General features: G+C 40.6%; 2 long non-coding RNA genes across 3 annotated transcripts; both read left to right on the top strand.

The window, feature by feature from the left end:
* Positions 1-9,400: 9,400 nt before the first annotated feature.
* Positions 9,401-10,369, top strand: LOC114570433 (uncharacterized). The gene is made up of 5 exons (XR_003694509.1): positions 9,401-9,477; positions 9,804-9,849; positions 9,962-10,037; positions 10,126-10,213; positions 10,331-10,369. It is a non-coding gene; the product is annotated as an uncharacterized LOC114570433 (long non-coding RNA).
* Positions 10,370-11,110: 741 nt separating this feature from the next.
* On the top strand, positions 11,111-11,620 carry LOC114569753 (uncharacterized). Of its 2 annotated transcripts, none has more exons than XR_003694425.1 (3): positions 11,111-11,133; positions 11,240-11,350; positions 11,471-11,620. It is a non-coding gene; the product is annotated as an uncharacterized LOC114569753 (long non-coding RNA). The 2 variants fall into 2 exon arrangements; XR_003694424.1 differs by having other exon boundaries at positions 11,237-11,350.
* Positions 11,621-19,064: the final 7,444 nt, after the last annotated feature.

The following is a 19,064-nucleotide window of genomic DNA, read 5'->3' as shown; positions in this document are numbered from 1 at the left end:
AACTTTAGCAAATAGCATTAGCTTACCTGCACTCTGTCTGCAGCTCTCCACTATTGGAACAGGATTTTTGGAAAATTAGGAAAATATGCTTTGGTGTAGGATTTCTTCTCTTCTTTGGCTGGCAGTAATCATCTCCGGTCAAAATGGTCACTGCAGCCCCAATGGTCTCCAAGTGTATGGACCGAGTGTTAGGATCCATCTGCCAGAGAAGCAGAAAAGATCACAAGATATGCTCAAAATAAGTTCCAGACAGTAAGAATAGATACAAAGTTGGAAGTGCTTACGCTACAACGAGAATCTGATGCAGCTGTGGTGGAGGCCCAAGTGCTGGAAAACGCTGAAGCTGTGCATGTTGCAGTGAAAGATGCAGTTAAATATAGCAAATCTGAATCAGAAAATTGAACGTACCAGGGAATATGTCCTATAACAAATCATCCGTCAGAATCTTTCTCCTTTCTAACCCTTACTGCTGATACTCCTCATTTACCAATGGAGCTGGCTAAGTTTGCCTCACTGCAGCAAGAATTAGACCTCTTGACTAAATGGCTGGGAAAGGAATCTGGAGAACAAGTAAAACGCATACGCTCAGTGCATGTCAACAACCCCAATCAGGCTTTACAGAAAGCATGGGAGAGACTACGTGAGTGTTATGCCCGGAAATCATTAAAACCTGTGTCAGTACACAAAACAGATGTTTATACAACCAATGTCCCTAACAAGAACTGCCCATTACACAACAAACCTCATCCGCTCAAAAATAATTTCACTTTCCTTCAAATGCTGTTCTTCCGTCTCTCACGTAGCCAAAGATTGCAAGTCCTTTGTAAAGTGTTCTGACTGTGACAGCACCTATCATGATGCATGATGATCCAGGCGCATAACTTTAATCCCTCAAGACTCCTTCACCATCAGAAGAGAACGGCGTAGAGGGAGAAGATCATTCGAACACTGCTGTTGTTGCAACAAGCTGCACAGAGGTTTACGGTGCATGTCGGTGGAGCCACTTATGCTTAAAGATCTGCCTTGCAAATATATACCACAAGGATTCTAAGCACATGGCCATCAAAGCCTATGTAATTCTGAACAACCAGAGCAATTGCTCACTAGCTAGACCAGAGAGCAAACCATTATCATACTACTTCAGAACTTGCTGTGGCATTGTTGAAACACCCGGCAAGAAGGCAAAGGGATTCCAGATTGAGTCACTGGACGGAAAAGTTCTAATGTCTCTCCCACCACTCATCGAGTGTCATGAAATCCTAAACAATCGATCTGAGATTCCAACACCGGACGCAGTTCTACACCAGCCTCATCTTCATCACATTGCCAAGCACATCCCAGAACTGGACCCAGAGCCCAAAATACTCTTGCTACTTGGAAGAGACATCTTTCAGGCACACAAGATCAGGCAGCAGACCACATAACACCCCCTTTGCCCAATGACTGGACCTGGGTTGGGAAGTAATAGGAGAGGTGTGCCTTGGTAATGTTCATAAGCCGACAGTCAACACGTTTAAAACCAACGTGCTGGACAGTGGTCACTGTTCAATTTTTCAACCCTGCACAAGCTTTATGCATGTTAAGGAGACACAGCAAAGCTTAAATAGACCCAGTAAGGAAACGGGGAGGATGCTTGGACAGACAGTGTTCAACCAAAAGGAGAATTTCAATAAACCAGCTCTATCAAATCACATCATCTTCTTAAAGATCATAGACACAAACGTCTACAAATAGAGGCAATGCCGTAAGTTTACTTATTTGACACTAAACATGTTAGAGATTATATATGAGTGACAATTTTGTTAAAAAAATATGTTCATTTAGAGACAAAGACTCTGAGTATATTTGTGTTGTCTTTATTTACAGTTTTCACCAGCATGTCAATGACGAAGTTACTCAGTAAATGGTCAAAACGCACTGCGAGTCTGTCTTCATTGGCTGTGGTTTAACTTGGTATATAATCAGAGTTGCAACACACTGAATAACAATTACATCAAATTCAACACCTTAACAGGTAGACATTTCTGTTACAGCAGTGCAAGCGGTAATTCCCGTTTCAAGTGAATGCATCATCATCAATTCAATTGTCATCATGCATTCCAAATAATAGACACTAGTTCACTTTTAACATTGGGTTATCTTTGACTAAACAGAAAAAAAAAAAAATTGGTTAGTAGCCTTCTGCTTAATAGACATGTGCAATTTAAATGTAGGGCTACACAATGGAGGAATAATAACATGATATGATATGATATAAAACATTACCTTTGCCTTTAATGTCATTTTTTTGTGATAAACTGTTTATTGAACAATTTGAACATTACAAACAGTGTCATTGCCTTGCCATTAAATAATTATAGTGAGAAAGGGAGAGAAAAAGTAATATATATATATATATAGACAAAAAATAAAATAAAATAAAAAAAAAAAAAAGGTGGGGGGGAAGGAATTTAATAGATAGAAGAATAATTTAAAGGAAAGGCATTTTCAGACCCTCTCGTTGCATTAGATGACAGAGTCTTACAGTCACACAGCATAATTCACAGTAACACTTTAAATGCGAGCAAACAATGTCATATCGGGAAGAGAATGGATAAGAGCGTCCCAGGCCTGCACAGTAGATGCTTGCGCTTTATGTATGACAGCCAATGATCTTTCTAAAAGAGCAATGTCTCTGAAATGATTTAGCCATTCTTTTGCCGACGGGATGTCCGGGGAAAACCATGAGTGTATTATGGACTTCTTAGCGGCAGTCAGTCCTGCAAATCCTGTGCCAATCTGGTATTGCCACTAAGAACTGAGTCATCATTGAATAGAAGTAGGGGGAGGTGCATAGGAATGGGAAATCCTAAGATATTTTCAAGGCACCTATGCACTTTGGACCAGAGGCCAGACACAGAGAGACATTCCCAAAACACATGAAGATATGTGCCAACAATGTTCTGATCACATTTTATACAGTTGGGATCATCTGTCAGTTTCATTGTAAAACGTCTGTACTGTGTGGCATAGCATTTATGCACAAATTTATAATGAATAAGCTGATGTGCTGGATTTTTTGACGAAATGGGTATGTTGGTCCAAATATTGTCCCAGTCCAGATCGCAACCCCGACCCTCAAGTTCATGGTTCCAAGAACTGATTACTCCCAAAGGTTTAATATTTTTAGAGAGTAGGTCATTGTAGATACTGGACACTAATCCAGTAGAGGACACCCGAGAGGAAGTCCAAGAGTCCAACGGATGAGAGGGTAAAGGTGAATCCCATGGAACTCCATGGGCACGGATTGCAGATCTCAACTGGAGATACAAGAACCAAGGAAACCCAGGTAGAGAATAACGTTCTTTAAGCTCTTGGAGTAAAATCAAACCATTTCTGTCATATAGTTCTTGGAGAATGTGAATTCCTCCAGAAGCCCAACTGTCATTAAAATAGGGACCAGAATGCTGTAATAAATTGTAGTTATACCAGACAGGAGAGCGGTCACATAGCTTTACTTTACAACCCATATGTCTCTGGACAGCAAACCAAATTTTCAAGGAGTTGCCTATGATTGGTCCGAACTTTCTACACACCGATCTAGGTTTCAACCCACAAAATAGTATGTCTATCATCCTGTGTGGTTTTACCATCTCTTCCTCTATTTGACGCCAGGGTGTGACAACATTCTCATTGCACCAAATTGTCAATTGCTTTATTTGAAATGACCAGTAGTATAACTTAAAGTCAGGTACTGCTAAGCCTCCAGAGTGTTTTGGTCGCTGTAACGTGCGTAGGTGAATGCAAGCTCTTTTATCATTCCATATGAATTTAGTGGTCAGGGACTGTAGTTCATCAAAGTACTTAGGTGGTGGAGGCATAGGGATCACAGAAAACAGAAAATTCAGTCGGCCGAGTACGTTCATTTTCAGTATCGCAATTCTGCCTCGCAGTGACACCTTGAGATCAGACCACCTCTGAATGTCCGATACAATCTACGTTTTAAGTTTATTGTAATTTGCATGTGATATATCTGAGAAATTGGTTATAACTATACCTAGATATGTAAATGTGGTGTTATGCCACTGAACATGTTGAATGACTGGTAAGGTGAGGTTTTTAGCAGGGGCATTTAAAGGAATGAGGAGGGATTTATCCCAATTAATTTTATAACAAGAAAATAAACTGAACTGCATGAAGACTTTGAGTATTTGAGGTAGAGACTCAGAGATAAAACAAGTAAGACATCGTCCACGTAAAGCGAAATTTTATACACTGTACACTGATGGGTGAAATGTGCGGGTCCAATCTAATTGTCTGAGCTAGCGTTTCAAGTGACAAAGCAAAAAGGAGCAGAGACAGTGGGCAGCCTTGCCGAGTTCCACGCTGCAGGGGGAATGTTTTAGACACAATATTATTTGTCTGTACGACTGCACAAGGATTGGTGTATAGTGTTTTGATCATTGATATAAATCTTTCGCCAAATCCGAAATTCTTCAGAACCTGCCACAAATATATCCAGCTCACTCGATCAAAGGCTTTTAACGCATCCAAGCTGAATATAGCTGCGGGGTGTGTATCTGATTCTGATGCATGTAGTATATGAAAAAGGCGTCGGATGCAAGTCTCCCCTTTAAAAACCCAGTTTGATCACCATGAATCAATTTACCTACGCATGGCTCCAGTCTTCTGACTAACACCTTGGCAAACAGCTTTAGTTCTGTTGTAATAAGTGATATCGGCCTATAACTACTGCATCTCAAAGGTGGTTTATCTTTCTTTAGCAGGACTGATATGAGAGATGTATTTTGGTCACGATGGAAGGAACCAGTATCTAAAGCATAGTTAAGAGAGTTTAAAAGCAGTGGCCCAACGATATCCCACAGTTCCAAAAACAACTCTGGAGGCAGCCCGTCAAGGCCAGGCGATTTCCCTTTTTGCATTGAGCTTAATGCCTCTTTAAGTTCTAAAAGAGTAAATGGTGTTTTGAGGGACTCTGCATCACTGTCAGCCAGTGATGGTAATTCAAGTTCCGACAGATACAATTTAAGGGTAGCCAAGTCAGGAGCGGGGTCCACCGTATAGAGATGAGAATAAAATTCTGCAAAAGTATTATTTATTTCAGCTGGGTCATACGTTACAGGTCCAGACGATGTTTGGATTGCACTAATAGTAGAGAGCGATTAATTTTGTTTTAATTTGGCAGCTAAAAGCTTGCTCGATCTTTCGCTCTGATCATAATACGTGAGTCTCGTACGATGAATTAAAAACTCAGCTTTAGCCTTAAGCAGATGATTTCGTTCAGAGAACTGCCGCTTTAGGTCAGATTCCAAAGTTTGTATCTCATCCTCTAATTGCGTAACCCTGCGCCTCCTGGTCGACTTCAAATGGGAGGAAAATGACAAGGCCTCTCCCCTTATAAAGCACTTAGTCGTTTCCCAAAGTATTTGGGGTGAGGCCGCTGTCTCTGAATTAATTTTTAAAAATATTTTAAGATTATTTCTCAGTCTTTCCAAGAATTCTACATTCTGGAGTAATGTTGTATTGAAACGCCATCTGTGTGTACCTCTACTGTGGGTTGTTAGGAACTTAAAGTTATATACCACAAGGGCATGATCGGAGATTTCAATAGGAAGGATGTCAGTGGAATCGATACATTGATTCAGGGAAGCGGAAATGAACATGTAATCAATTCTTGAGTATGTCTTGTGTCTGGCCGAGAAAAAAGTATAAGTCTTAACTAAAGGGTTCCTTAAGCGCCATGGATCAATAATATTAAGCTCAGAAATAAAGGTGTTGATTCCACGAGGGGAATCCTGGCTTGAGCTTGCATTCATAGATTTTTCTAAGCTTATGTCACACACCTGGTTAAAGTCACTCCCAACTATAAGATGATGACCTGGAGAGTCCAAGAGAGTATTAGAAATTGAACTTAAGAAGTTTGGGTCATGGATGTTTGGGCCATATATCGATGCAAGACAGATTTGTATATTGTTAATTGTAACACAGACGTAAGTCAGTCTGCCGATGTCATCCCTGCCCGATTTTTCCACCTTCAACCCTAACTTCCTACTGAATAAAATAGCCACTCCCTTTGTCCTATTTGTCGCAGAAGAGTGAGCAACACACTTATAAAACCTATTCTGAAACCTATGAATATCAGTTGATTTCAGATGTGTTTCTTGGATCAGGGCAATGGAAATCTCTTTACGTTTAAGGAATTCTAGGCATTTGGTGCGCTTTACTGGTGAGTTTAGGCCCCGCACATTCCCTGACATTATATTAATGGAATTATTCATATTATAGCTTGCGCCATTTTATCAACTGGAGGATATCATATGTAGGTCTACACAAAATGTCGCTCCTCAAATATAAAATATGCAAACCAGAGAAAAACTTATAACAATCTGTACATAAATGGCAAGGCTTTGGCAACAAACACAGAACAATTACAACAAAACATTCCATCCGCAAGAGATGATAAATGGTCTCTTAGGATGGAGAAGAAAATAAAATAAAAAGGCTTTCTTATCAACTAACTGTGGCTCTCAACAGCGATACACGTCCCCTGTCCGAGTCCGTATAGGTATCAGAAACTTTAACTTTAACCTAATAACCATTCATTTGTAAAGCAAAATTGGGTTCTAATCAAGTTCTCTCCTCAGAATCAGTCTACATTCACCCGAGTTGAATTCCTAAAGTAATTTACTCAGTATTAAGAGGTAGCCTAATAAATTATACTCTTTCAAGTAAACTGAGATCAGATATTCAGAGCAGTCGAGAGGGGAGTAAGCAGCGTGAAACCTTAAGTAACCTGCTATTCAGGTCAAGTTGGAGCGGGAAAAGTATCCGCCGAGGGTCCCTCGTCATCCGGTGTGGTGGAGAAAAAGACGCGGGGGGTATCGGCTTCACTGGATGCTAAGCAAGGGTTCCGGTCAAGCATCACCATAAATGTCTCCGCATCTGCAAAAGTGCAGCGAGCCGTAGTGTCTAACTTTCAGGGTTGCTGGATATCTCAGGAACGGTCGCAGACCTCTGTTGGCAAGCTGTTTTCTCACCGCGTCAAAGGCTTTTCTCCTCTGCGCGGTATCGTTGCTGTAATCAGGAAAAAACAGCAACCTGGATGCCAATGTCCGCCCCTCGCTGGATATCTGGTGTGTAGGCGCGGCCGAAAGGGCTCTGGCTCCGTTGAGAATTTTCTCCCTATCCTGGTAACGAAGTAGCCGGAAGATGAGTGTCCGCGGTCGGCCGGTCCTGTCCTGGGTGGTGAATATATGGTGAGCCCGTTGAATTTCAATCTTCTCCCCGGCCAGGGAGGGGACCCACATGGGCAAGTTATCTTGCAAAAATCGGATGGCATTTTCACCCTCTGCGGACTCTGGCAGGCCGACAAGTCGGAGATTAGACCTCCGTGATCTGTCCTCGATCTCAGCGGCTTTCTGGCGGAGGTTCAGTAGCTCCTTCTGGAGATCACCCACATCGTGTTTCACCGCTCTGATGTTAGCCGATGTAGCATCTAGCCTCCCCTGCAGCTTTCTACCGGCCTCGGCTTGCCGTATAATATCCTCGCTGAGTTTGTTTACTGCCGAGTTGCAGGCTTCAATCATAGCTTTCAGGGCTTGGATTTCACCGGCAAGTATTTCCTCGACTGCCTGTCTCACAGCCAACTTAACTTTTCCAGTTAGCCTTTCTTCTTGCTCATGGATTGTTAACAAGATGGCTGCGTTTGAATCATCATCCGGTTCTTGTCCCGAAACTTTCTTTTTGCTCGCTGTCTCGTCCGTAGACGATTTATTCTTCACTCCTCTCCCGCTCAACATTTTGTAGCGAAACTTAGACGTAATTTAAACTAGAATAGTTTCTGAATTGCAGGATATTTCGTATATTATCGGACTTTTGAGACGGAGCTCAGAACTACACGCGCATCTCGTCAGGCAGCCACCGGAAGTCCCGTTAATGTCATTTTTAATGCAAATTATTTCTCATATTCCTTTACAGTTATCTATAGCAATGTTTCAATGTTATAAAACTATAGTGCACAAATATTTTATATTAATGAACGTCAGTTACTTTCAAGTCATTGCCAAATGAGTTTATACAAAGCTAATTAAGCTTATCAGCTCAACAAAACTCTCTCTGTATTTCTCAGTATGGCTATGTTTACAAAATGGTGGTACAATATTTGTGCGCAACAGCTCAAGTGATGCGCGATCACCGAAGGCTTGCGTCATGTGGATGCGCCGACATTAGGCTCGTTTGAGATGAACTGTGCCTCGCCTGTAAAGTAGACGAGAGCAGGCGGCAGCAGCGGGGGGCGGTGACAAAAATCCGCTCTCAAGTCGGACAGTTTTCCAGCTGATTCCAGCAGCATTCAGGATGAACAGGAAGTGACACAAACACTGTGGTTCAATTCCGATTTAATAAAATGTTATTATACCCATATATCAGCTCCTACACAGTCTCCAGTTGATTTTATTATGACAGAGTAGCTGTCAAAATTCTCTACATGTGATCTGTTGCTGATTTTAATTAACAACAGACTGTAGATGATCCATAACCTGAACAGATTTAGTCTCTCTGACTTCTAAACATAACTATCAGCCACACAACAGGTGTTCTGTACATAATAAGCCTTTAAAATCAGTAGTATAAAGGTGGCGGGTTTGCGCGTGCATGTGTGACGTCATCACACGCACGCGCAAACCCACCCTGTAATCTGGTCATATGAGCGTGCATGTAACGTCGCGGGTGCCCGTTGGTACTCGCGATCGCCATCTAGTGGCCGAATGTGGTATTGCATCTAATCGTTGCTGGTACTCGCGGGCGCCATCTAGTGGCCGAATATGGTAGTGCATCTAATCGTCGGTTTATGCGCATACCGCGAACGTAATGACGTCGCTGTCGAACGTCGTCACACCGCGGGCGCCATCTAGTGGCCGAATGTGGTATTGCATCTAATCGTTGCTGGTACTCGCGAGTGCCATCTAGCGGCCGAATATGGGAGCGCATCCCGTCGTCGATGCTGCGTGCGCCTCTAGCGGATGTGATGACTCAGCGGTCGAATGTCGGAACACCCGCGATAGCCATTTAGTGGTCGAATATGGGAGCGCATTTCGCGAACGTGGTGACGTATGTAGTGCGGGTGGCCGCTTCACCACTACAGGGGTCTGGTGCACTTGAGCGGAGGCGTATTCTCACAGATTTCATAGTACCTGTAGCACCCTTTTTACCACGTTGCGTTTTTCCGCAACAAAAGGCCATCTGGAGTTTGTCTTATGTTTTGGTGAAAAACAACTAGGGATCGTTTCTCAGCAGTGCCCTCTTTAGCCTTTTGTTTACTGCTATTTAGCTCTTTTTTTAGATGTTTTTTTTTTAGCTAGTCTGGTAACTAGCTTGTTTCCACGTTTTTTCCACATCAAAAGCCCTCTGGAGTTTCACTTTTTAATTCTTCTTGGTGCAAGCAACGCAGATTAGTTTTTTCATCGCTACCTACAAGTGGTAAGTAAAGCTTGTGTTTAAGAATGTTCAAAGCTATTTAATTCATTCAGTCATTCATGAATTAGCTAAAACTTTGATCGTGTGTTCGTAATGCTGGTGGGTTGTACCACATGACGCTAGTGTTAAAAAAAAAAAAGAAAAGTCGTGTTAGACCAGTAGCTAGCTTGTAAATGTGGGGTCTTTTGTTGTGAGTGTTAAATCGTCATAAAGGGGTTTGGTTTGTGGTGTTTAAAACCCCTTGTTTCAAGACGGGGTCTGCTCACTTTTTTACCTGCATTTTGTAGCTACGTGGCTAGCTAAAACTTTCCCTCGTTTTCTCAACAAAGTCCTCTGAAGAAAGAGGATTCGGTTCTACAGCAATGGCTGCATTTGGTGAGTATATTTAAAAAAAATAAAATAAAAAGAAGCTTATTGTAAGGTATTTAATTCATTCAGACATTTGTGACTTAAAAACGTTTTTTTTTTTTTGTGTGTTATAATGTAGTTTGCATCATTAGGTGATCGTGCAAAGAGCTGGGATAACGTGGCTGTGTTAGTTGACGAAACTATTAAACCACAAGGTAAAAAACTTATAAATATATTATACACTACAGCATTAATTGATTTAGTACTGTGTTTTCATTCATTTTGTTTTTGTTTTTAAAAAAGCTCCGTGTAGCCCATTCCTACAGACCCCAACACGCCAGAACATTAAACCAAAGGCCACTCTAATAAGGAATAAGAACACAGCAAACAGGTATTTACGGTTTATTTATCTCTTTCAGTATGTAATATTTATTACTGTTTAATTTATCACTGTGTTTGTAGCCATCTAATATATATATATATATATATATATATATTCTTTGTCTAGACAATCAGCCCCTGAACAAAGGATCCGCAAGGGCGAGGGCTACTACGCCTCTCCCATGTGGCTGAAATCAATCCTGTTGAAAGACCATGTGCTTCCATGCCCCTCTCTGTGAAAGCTGCTACGCCTAACGTTCGCCAACGTAAGCCTAAGAAGCAATTTATTGAGGTGAGTTTAAAAGGAAAGCAGTAAAATAGCGTGTTGTATTTAAAAAAAAAAAAAAAAAAAAAAAAAATTTTTTCTAATCTAATGCTAATTCCAGCCTGTGAAGCCATACACGACCGGGTCTCCCCGCCCAAAAGTAGCATCCCTTCCTTTGTTCCGGTCTCGTCTTACCCGGCCACTGTATCTTATGATAGTAACACAGCAGCTGAGGTGAGAAAACCTTTTGTAGCTAACAGAATATATTTACATAGTGTTGTAAAAGCTTTTTAAATAAAATGTATATATTTTTAAAAAGGCTTTTTTCCTTTGTTTTAGCAACTAAAGGCGACGGAAGACTTAGTTACATTGTATTTGACGCCTGAGGACGATTTCACACAGTCACCCCCGTGGAGCAGATACGTATGTCCACACAAGCCTAAGAAGAGATCTAGGAAGAGATCTATTGATGTGAGTTTAAAAGGAAAACAGTAAAATAGCGTGTTGTATTTAAAAAAAAAAGATTATTTTCTAATCTAATGCTGATTTCAGCCTGTGAAGCCATACACGGTCTGTTTCCCCGCCCAAAAAAGAAGAAGCCATTCCTTTGTTCCAGACACGCCTTACCCAGACACTGTATCGGTGTTCCTAACACCACTGCAGAGGTGAGAAACGATTTGTAGCTAGCAGAATATATTTACATTGTGTTATAAAAGATTTTTAAATAAAATGTATATATTGTTAAAAAGGCTTTTTCCTTTGTTTTAGCAGCTAACGGCAAGCAAAGACTTGGAGTCCTTGCATCGGTCGTCGTCTAGTACACCAACGCCCTACCAGCCACCAAGTGTCTCCATTGAGAGGGAACAAAAGACATCTGATGAGGTGTGTGTGTGTGTGTGTTGTGTGTGTGCTTGTGTGTGTGCTTGTGTGTTGTGTGTGTGTGTGTGTGTGTGCTTGTGTGTGTGTCTTTATTTAACCAAAAATATTTTGTTATACCTCTAGACAATCCATGCCATAGAAGTAGGCGAAGTATCCGAAGACACCGGACTAACAGCGACAGCCCCTACATCACGCCAAACAAATCGTGAAGCTACAGGCGAAGGGTCTGAAGACACAGAGCTAACAGCACCCGTCCCTACATCACGTCAGACAAATCGGGAGCTACGGGAGAAGAGTCTGAAGACACTGGACTAACAGCAACACAGCTTACACCCCACCAACCGTGTCAGGCTGCTTTGCAGGAGGCCCTGAATATAATGTAGGTGAATACCTCTTTAACTGTATCTATAGCACCGAGGAAGGCACCGATTATGTCAGCTGTATACCACACACCTCTGTTATAACTGTGGCAGATAAAAGTGTAACAGCGCTAATACCGCCATAACCACTCCTGTAAATGTATTAGAGGTTAACGTTCCATTCCTTGATAAGCAAGCAGTACCTAATTATATTACTAACAATCGGTTTGAACAAGGTGGGGCACTAGGAGGTCCTGAGCAGTTAACATTACTTCAGAGTGCAGAGTTTTTGAGTATTAGATTAACACATCCCCTCAACAACCTGCAGTCGCTGACCCTTATAAACAAATACAATCAGAATTAGCCGAATTACGAAAACAAAACAATGGTCTTATGAATAAATTAGATGTCTTGCAAACAGCTAACACACAATTGACCGGTTTGGTCACAGACTTTGGAACTGCGCTAGCCATTCAGGCCAGAGCTAACACGCATTTGGTTGATATGGTCACAGGCTTTGGCACAGCTATTGCCTCTCATGTCAGCTCTCTCAATTCAATGCTTGATCCTATGATAGTATGCCTTAAAAACACAATGAATATGACACCGCAGTAAAAAAAAAAGTGTTAAAACAGTCTATAGTTTGTGCAAAAAAAAAAAAAAAAAAAAAAAAAAAAAAAAAATGTCATCCCCACCCAAAAAAACAAAAAAATCTGAACCCCTAGGGGAGTGTGATGCTCGTATTGATGAGGAACTAGAATGGCCGCAAGGACGATTACACAAGAGCAGTAAACAATCCTCAGGATTTTGCACGATTGTGTGCAATGCATGCAAAAATATTCAAGCATGGGCCCGATCTATGCCTCGCGCTAGACCTAGTGAAAGCAACAGTGAGAAAACACACACATCAGATAGACCTGCTCCTGCGCAGTTGTCACATAATGGTCCTTCAAGCGTATATTCCAGCAATACACAGGCCAATACAGACTCTACACAATCATCAAATACAGACCCCACAGGCATAGATCAGAGTAATAAGAGACCATCATGTTTTCCGAGTGTTCAGCCCTCAAAACGATCTTGTACAGATGAGCAGACTGGTCCCCAACCGTCCACAAGCGCTTATAGACCCCTCCATCACCCTCAGAAAATCCTCAGGGTAGTGTGCAGTGTGGTGCGGGCGGGTTTCTAAGGTAACATCTGAAATAACATCCAGACAGATACCCCTTTTTAATGTTGCTGAATTTCGTCAAGATGTTGACTTGCGAAATATTGATTTGACGGATATTGGTAGTGTTCCTAAAAGGGTGTATAGCACCCTAACAGGTTTAATAGAGAGGGCGTTGGGTAATGCAACACAGGACAGTGTTTTAAATGTTGAGTTAAGGGGTCCCGCCGTAGATGTCCCTATCCAAACAATGTTGAATTCAAGCGATGGCTATAACACAGACACATTTCTGGAGCAAGTAGCACAGGCGATGCAGAGTAACGATAATTCACTGACCAAGACTCTTTAGAATTAATTGTGACAATAGCGCCGCAATATGTCGGGAGGGAATGGTGGGGGACGTCGAAAACTAGGAAGCATTGGTTACGATCAAATATTGTCAGTAAAAGGTAATGCTTTGTATAATCCCAAGAATAACGCGGGTAACGACAATCTCTGCTTTTCTCTCTGCCTGGCACATTATGTAAACAGCAGATTGTCGATGATGAGAAGATGAATTATGCCAAGCAGCTGCATAGTGATTTGGGTTTGACTACACACATAAAGTTTCGTTCTCTGATGTTGACAGATTTCAGAAACATTTGAAAATGAAAATTGTGATATTCCATCATGTAGCTGGCTGTAAAAACCCACAATCTTCAAAACGCACGACAAACCCGATGTGAAAACAGCGTGGTTGTATTTGCATGACGAGCATTATTATCTCATCGAAATAAAACGGCTTTTTTGGGGCGCCTTACGCTTATGTAGGGGTGTTACAAGACCTACCAGAACCCTCTGGGGCACCGTTGTAGTTGGGATTGTAATGTGTGTTACACTGCTTGTATACCTGACAAGACCATTAAATGCAGAGACTGTAGACGACATGCAAATCGCAACAGTGTTTTGAAAACCATAAAAACCCAATGGGAAACACGGGCTTATACCGTGCAATACAAACAAATATTGCAAGTCCTGTCACGAACATATCGTGTGTCGAAAAATCCACACAGCTGTAAAAACCTAAATGCCTACATTGTAGAGAGCCTTTAGGTGCTACTACGCACTCTTGCTATATACAACCCGTAGAACGCAAAGAAAGTAGTGATAAGTATCTCTTTACGATTTCAAAACACGTTATCAATGTGGGCGTCATGAAGCTAATTTTGTATGCATTATGGATATGGATCGGGCAAAAAAAACTGCTACGAAACAACAAATTAAGCGCGCATCATCATTCATTCAGAACTACAGACAGGAGAAATACAAAGGCTATACTTTTATAGCACACAATGCTTCAGGTTTTGACAGTTATATAGTTTTAGAGTATCTGGTGAGTCAGAAACTTTGTCCAACTATTACTATGCGCGGTTCTAGGGTGCTTCTGATGATCGATTCTACTTTCAATCAGCGTTGATCGATTCGCTCAGTTTTATCCCTATGGCTCTGTCTAAAACTCCGCAGCAATGGGGTTCTCAGATCTTCTCAAAGGATTCTTCCCCATGAATTTAACAAGCGAGAGAATGAGAATTATATTGGACCGTATCCTGCACCAGCTCTATATGGTTATGATGCTATGAGTGACACCTCTAAGAAAACGTTCATGGAGTGGTACGATACGGTCCGCGACACCCCTTTTGACTTTCGAAAAGAGCTGCGCAGCTATTGTGTTAACGATGTAACGGTTTTGATTAAAGCATGCAAAATATACAGAGAGGCCTTCCACGAGTGCACAGGCCTAGACCCGTTTGCATACGCTACATTGGCTTCCTCGTGTATGGGTGTATTTAAAACGCTGTTCCTTCCCAAAGACACTGTTGCTCTGACATACGAAGGTGCCTACATTAGGCAAAACAAGACATGTTCTGATGTTTCAATACAGTGGCTTGAGTATGTTGCAGACAGAGAGGGCCTTGACATACAACATGCTCTGAACAGAGGTGAAAAGTCATTCGGTCAGTTCTTTGTAGATGGCTATTGTGAAGACACACACACGTGTTATGAATTTAATGGCTGCTTCTTTCACGGCTGTGATAAGTGCTATGCGCCAGGTGAAGTCAATCCTCTCGCCAAAAACAAAAAAAAAAACACAGGGTGAGCTGCGCTCGGAGTTCCATAACAGAGTGGCTGTTCTAAAAAATAAGCATCAGCTGAAAGTTGTGGTGATGTGGAATGTGATTGGAGACAGGCTGTGGACACTAACCCTGACGTTAAGGAGTTCATGTTAACATATGAAAACCAGGGCGCCTCAATCCACGAGAATCCCTCTTTGGAGGCCGCACAAATGCAATGAAGCTGTACCACAAGGTAGAAAATGATGAAAAGATCAGATACTATGATTTCACAAGTTTGTACCCAACTGTTCAGTCCAAAAGAGATTATCCAATAGGACACCCCAAATAATACACAAGGATTTTGATGACATAAACGCATACTTTGGCATTGTGAAATGTACAGTAGCACCCCCAGAGGCCTGTATCACCCTGTGTTGCCCTACCACTGTAACGGTAAACTGATGTTCCCCTATGTGCAGCGTGTGCTGTTCAGATGAATCAAACAACACCTTGCACACATAACGATCAAGAACGGTGGTTGTCTGGCGTTTGGGTGACGTTTGAATTACAGAAAGCCGTGAGAAAAGGGTACAAGATTGTTTCCATTGCTGAAGTTTGGCATTTCCCAGAAAAAACTGATCAGCTTTTTAAAGCCTATGTTAAAACATTTCTTAAACGTAAGCAGGAAGCTTCAGGATACCCTGGACATATCAAGACGGAAGACGAAAAACAAAAGTACATAGATGACTATTATGCACATGAAGGCATTCGCCTTGATCCGCCAAGATATGTTTTAACAAAGCTGTCAGGCATACAAATAAACTGCTTCTGAATAGTCTTTGGGGAAAATTCGCCATGCGAAATAATATGACTACTGCTGAGCTCATAACAGAACCATCCCGCTTCACACAGCTCATGTTCAGCGACACTTTTGATGTTCGCCAGTTCTCATTCATCTCACCAGAAGTAGCGATTGTCCAGTGGAGATACACAGATGGTGAAGCATCCAGAGTAAAAGATGTGAATGTTTTTATAGGAGCCATGACCACCGCCTACGCTCGCATGGAGCTATATGATTTGTTGGATAAACTGCAGGAACGTATTTTATATGTGGATACTGACAGCATTTTGTTCACAAGCAGAGACGGCGAGTGGATCCCACCTCTAGGGCCTTATCTTGGTGATTTAACGGATGAACTAAATAGCGCTCAAGTCTGTGGGGCTCCTAACGAAGATTATATAACGGAGTTTGTTTCCGGGGGTCCTAAATGCTATGCTTATAGGACTGCTCAAGGAAATACACAAGTTAAATGCAAGGGTGTGACCCTTAATGCCTCAAATGCCAAAGTGGTTACACATGAATCGTTAATTGGTCTTGTTCAATCCTTTGTGACCAACCAGCAGCATCCTAGCCGCCTGACCACAACAGCATTCACAATAAAGCGCGACAAAAACAGTTCCATCTCAAAAACGACACCTTGACAAGGAAAGTACAGGTTGTTTACAACAAACGACGTGTGCTCCAAGACTATACAACCGTCCCTTATGGCTACTAGGGATGTTTCAGGATTTGATGGTAGGCTTCAACACCCTTTTAGCCTCGTTATCAGTGGTCCTTCGAATTGTGGAAAACATATTTTGTCAAAGACATTATTGAAAACATGTCCTCTGTTATTTCACAAAAATTGATAACATAGTATACATCTATTCATGCTGGCAACCAATATACGATCAATTGCTTAAAACGGTGAATATAAATTTTGTACAAGGTCTCCCGAATCGTTCTATGACGAGGCACTCTTGCCTACTACTAAGAATAATTTGCTCATTATAGACGATTTAATGAATCAAGCCTGTGATAATTTGGAAGTTCAAAAGTTTTCACACAGTATGTCCATCACCGACGTCTTAGTTGTATATATTTAGTGCAGAATCTGTTTATTCAAGGTAAAGCTAGTCGCACAATCAGTTTGAACACCAACTATATGATTATTTTCAAAAATGCTAGAGATCAACATCAAATAAGCTTGCTGGCACGGCAAATGTTCCCCGGAAATTCTAAATATTTTTAGAGGCTTTTAAAGACGCCACTAGTTACACCTTTGGCTATCTATTGATAGATTATAAATCCACAACCCCGATATTTTAAGACTCAGAACAGCTCTGATATCCCCCAGCAGGTTGTATATGTTCCTAGAAAAAAGGTGTAATAATGTCAAGCCGAATGGAGAGGAATTTTACATTGTTAGACATGCTACATAAGGCGTCACCCAGAGCGAGAGGTGTCATTGTGAGCAACGCTAGTCCAGACTTTATCAATGCGCTTTGTGAAATAGCTTTGAACGTCCTAAGAGGCCACATACCACTGTCTAATAATCAGTACAAACTGTTAAAGAAGAAGAAGAAAGTTATTAGACTAATAGCTGATAAAAAAGTTAAACATTTAAAAAAAAAAAGACAATCAATCAAACGGGTGGGTTTCTACTGCCTCTACTGGGGGCCGCTATCCCATTCATAGCAAGTCTTATCAACAGGAATTGAGATGGAACACACGCAGAAAATGTTTTTGGTTCCACAAAATCAATTAGTGGCATTACAACCTCCTCAAACAACGGACTCCTCAAATGTATCTCTCGACAGTCTGTACAAAGTGAATTGGACCGAGCCATGAGTGATATATTGAAACAGCCTGACATTGATGTATATGAAAAAGCTAAAAGATATTCCAGTATTCTACAGCGGTACTTAGTCATGATAAAACAGGGTGAACGCGAGAAAAGTGTGATTACATTATCAATACCTGAAGTTGATTCAAAGGATGATTCAAAAGATGAAGAAGAAAATATGTTAAAGACAGAAGTGTTGAAACATATGCCTATAAGAAATAAAAGAAATGCAGAATACATATTGGCTTCATTATCCCGACACAATGACCAGTTATCTTGGACAAATCAAGGGGAAATAGTTGTTGAAAATAAGAATGTGCCTGGAAGTCATCTGTATGATCTGCTGAAAAGTGTCACAACCCATAATAATGTTCCAGAACACTCTAGACCAAAAGGGTGGAACATATTTTTAAAAACGTTGTGCCACTCTCCGTAATCCCAAACACGAGGGTACGCTGTTCTATTGAGGCTTTTAAAACTGTTGCATCATCTGAAACTAATACACAAACGCCTATGATTGTTCCACGAACCCCTCGCACTCCTAGAGCAATAAGAATGGCCCCTGTATTTACACATGGTACACCATCTGCTTTACGAGCAACTAGTACTCCTAGAACATTTAGTATTACACCACCCATTGCTAAGACTCGCTGGTCTAGTTTTTAATCTTTTATATTTTCTATTACACTACTTTATTTTTTTTTTTAACTTTTTAAACATATTTTTATTATTTTCTATTTTACTTTTTTTTTTAAAACCTATTTCTATTATTACACTACTTTATATTTTACTTTTTAAAAACCTATTTCTATTATTACACTACTTTATATTTTACTTTTTTAAAAAACCTATTTCTATTATTACACTACTTTATATTTTACTTTTTAAAAAACCTATTTTTATTTTGTTTTTATTCTATTGAGAGGGGTGTTTTCTATTTGATGTGTTTTCATTCATTTTGTTTTTGTTTTTATTCTATTGAGGGTGTGTTTTTTTTGAGGTGTGTCTTTTTATTCAACTATATGAAAAGTCAGTGTTGTATGTAAACATGTGACATAAAATGAATGTGTTTTACATAAATTTTCTATTCATGTGTTTGGCTTTTATTCGACTCACGTGAAAATGCTGTGTTGTATGTAAACAGGTGACATTAAATGAATGTTTTACATTAATTGTATCTGTTGAATGCATTTTTTTTCTGTATAATTTGTTTTAAAGAAAAAAAAAAAAAAAAAAAAAATGAAGGCATTATAAGAATAGTATATTCCACATTCTTTATTTTTGAAAAAGAAACATCATTACACAATTTCTACCTATAGGTGGAACATGAACATTGTACACATTTAAATTTCTGATCGTGACACACAACGGGTGTATACTGCTAACAAAATGGCTGACCATTGTATCGTTGCATACAAGATTAGTGCCATA

This window comes from Perca flavescens, chromosome 15 (genome assembly GCF_004354835.1).
Source record: "Perca flavescens isolate YP-PL-M2 chromosome 15, PFLA_1.0, whole genome shotgun sequence".
In the NCBI taxonomy this organism is placed as follows: Eukaryota; Metazoa; Chordata; class Actinopteri; order Perciformes; family Percidae; genus Perca; species Perca flavescens.
This window is presented reverse-complemented; position numbering and strand designations above follow the sequence as displayed.